Source organism: Chrysochloris asiatica, unplaced genomic scaffold (assembly GCF_000296735.1).
Source record: "Chrysochloris asiatica unplaced genomic scaffold, ChrAsi1.0 scaffold00456, whole genome shotgun sequence".
Taxonomy (NCBI): Eukaryota; Metazoa; Chordata; class Mammalia; order Afrosoricida; family Chrysochloridae; genus Chrysochloris; species Chrysochloris asiatica.
In genome coordinates, this window is record NW_006408974.1 from 432,013 (window position 1) to 435,219 (window position 3,207).

General features: G+C 40.1%; 1 pseudogene; it reads right to left on the reverse strand.

Moving 5' to 3' along the window:
• LOC102825728 overlaps positions 1-3,207 on the reverse strand; it is a 148,495-nt pseudogene that overhangs the window by 100,554 nt on the left and 44,734 nt on the right.

Sequence of the window (3,207 nt, forward strand, 5' to 3'; positions counted from 1 at the left end):
CCCTCATTTGATTTCTTGACTGCTGCTTCCATGAGTATTGACAGTTGATCCCAGGTAAATGAAGTCTTTGATTTTTCTATGTTTTCTTCATTTAGCTTGATGTTATTTATTGGTCAGTTAGAGATGATTTTTGTTTTCTTCACATCAAGGGTCAACCCATACTGAAAGCTGTGGTCTTTCATTTTTATCAGTAAGTATTTAACTTCTCTCTTCCCTTTGCTTTCAACAAACAAAGGTGTATCATCAGCATATAGCATGTTGTTACTGAGTCTCCCACCAATCTTGATGCATGTTCTTCTTCAGACAATCCAGCTTCTGAGATTATTGCTCAGAAAATAGATTGAATTAGTAGGTGGAACAAATACAATCCAAGCACACAAATTTGTTTTGCTTGAATTGCTGCCTCCTGGTCTTGTGTTAGTTCCAACTCATAGCAACCCTGTATAGGGTTTCCAAAGAGCAGCTGTGAGTTTGAATATCTGACCTTGTAGTTCAAACTGACCTTGCTGCCCAGGGTTTTATCCCACAGAGAAACAAAGGATTTATGTTATTGTTAAGTGCTGTGGAGTCAGTTCCCACTCATCGCAAACCTGTATAGGGTTTCCAAAGAGCAGCTGGTGAGTGTGAACCACTGTCCTTGTGGTTCAAATCCAACTTGTGGACCAGTGCTTAAGCCCACAGCACCACACCAGGACTTAAAAGTACAATTGAGGGTTGGAAATATAAAGGTAGATGTTTTGTATCAAAAGGAGAGGAGTGGTTGATTTTGCAAGTCCAGGAGCAGAGGTCCCTGGGACCATCAAATAAGACAAGAAGACTGCTCGACCCTATCCAGAGAAACAGTGATGCCAGAAATGGAGGCAGAGTCCATGAGGTCAACAGAAGGAGCTGCTGGGGACTGAGAACTCAGGGAGGGAGAGGGATTGTGTGCTAATAGCCGGGAGGCAGGCCTGTGGGGTGTACCCTTTGGTTGTTTGATGATGCATGGAGGGGATTGGAGTCATTGCAAGGAAATGAAATATGATAGGATGAATGTAAGGCTGGTGTTCTCCCATGTAAACTCACATAATTCACAATAAAAACTAAAAAAAAAAAAAAAAAAAAATACAAATAAGTTTTCGGAATACTCATCCTCCACAATATTGTCCATAACTTGTCATGATCAAAAGCCTTTGTGCAGTTAATAAAGCACAAGTAAACATCTTTCTGGTAGTCTCTGCTTTTAGCCAAGATCCATCTGACAGTAAACAATAATATCGCTTGTTCCACTGAAATAACTACTCACTTTGTAAATAAACTGGAATATGGTGTGTGTGGGGGGGGTGGTTTCTAAATTCAAAAGACTGAAAAACCATGTGGTATGGATGTCCGACAAGGAACCCCACCCATCTGTCCCCAGTCCTGCCCTCCTCGGCCAGCATCTTCATAGACTCAAACTCATCAATCCTCTGTTTTGTGTAGCCCTGCCAAATCTGCCGCAGTGTCTTGTACTTGTCGTGGATTTGCCACATGCTCTCATTGTGGATGATATCATTGTGGGTCTTCTTATTTTCGTCTCTGGCGTGGTACAGCTCATTGGTCAAAGTCTGCAGCGGCTTCTGCACGCGTTCATTCTCAGTTTCTGTGATCCGCTTCTCCTTCTCCTCATTGGGGTCAGCCATGCTGCCCTTGCTGCAGAGCTTGGAGCTGTAGCCCCTGTACTCAGTCCCCTCCTCCTGAGGGTTCTCCTGTACGTGGTAATTCACTGACTCATACACAAGGAGGCTGCGACGGTGGTGGTGGTGGGGGGGGGGTAAGGAGGGGGCACGGTCATCACCAGGTGCAGCAATACTTGGTTTTCACCAGGTTGTCCTGGGCCTCTTTGACCAAGTGATGTCATTCCTCCACCATGTCCTCCTTGAGCCAGCGAGCCTCCTCCAGCAGGGTGATCTTGACTGAATTTGGCTTGAACCTCTGGCAGTTCCCTATCAATGTACTGTTGCAGTCATTTTTTTAACTTATTTTTTTTTTTTTTTTTGGCACAATTTTATTTGTATAAAATATTAATGATATTGAGCAATGATTTCTGCATTTCGTTGGGTCACTTCTTGAAATAGGGACAAATGTGAATCTTTTTCGATCAATTGGCCATATAATTGTCTTCCAAATTTTTTGGAATAGTTAAATGAGAGCCTCCAGTACTGCATCAGATTTTGAAAGATTTCAATTAACATTGCATCAATTCCTGAAGCCTTGTTCTTTGCCAATACTTTCAGTGCACATAGGATTTTTACATTCAGTACCATCAGCTATTGATCATATGCTACCATTTGAAATTGTTTAAAATATACTTTCTTTTTGATAAAGTGACTTTGTGCATTCCTTCCATCCTCTTTTGATGCCTTCTGCATCTTTTAATAATTTGCACATAGAATCTGCAAGTTCAGGCTTCAATTTTTTCATCAGTTACTTTTTTTCTGCTAGTAAAATGCTGACTGTATCTTAGCATTTTTGTTTTGTAACTGTGCACATTAAATCTATAGTATTTGAATTTATTTTCTCCTGCTGCCCTTTGACACTTTGTGCTCAGTTCATTTTCCCACCTCATTTCTTTCATTTGCTTTATCATCTTTATGCTGGAGAGCACGTTTTAGAGTCTTTTCTGACTTCCATGTTGATCTTTTACTTCTTTCTTGTCTTCTTAATGAACTTTTGATTTCTTCATGTTTTGTGTTCTTGATACCATCCCACAATACTTTTGATCGTTAGTCATTAATGTATAATACATGAAATCTGTACCTGAGATGATCTCTAAATTCAAGTGGGATACGTTCAAGGTAATAATTTGGCTGTCATGAACTTGTTTTAATTTTCTTCAGCTTCAACCTGAACTTCCACATGAGCAATTGATAGTCTATTCCACAGCCTGCCCCTGGACTTATTTTGGCTGATGACACAGAAATTTTCTGCCATATACATCCACAGATGTTCTTAATTAGATTTCTGTGTATGCCATCCGGCGAGGTCCATGTGCATAGTCTTCTTTCATGTTGTTTTTAAAAAAACATTGTCAAAGAAGTTCCTGATCTTGCAAAATTCTATCATGAAATCTCCAGCATAGTTTCTATCACCAAAGCCATAGTTTTCAACTACTGAGTCTTCCTCTTTGTTACCAACCTTTGCATTCCAATCTTCAAAAATTACTTTTTTTTTTTTTTTTAGGAGATG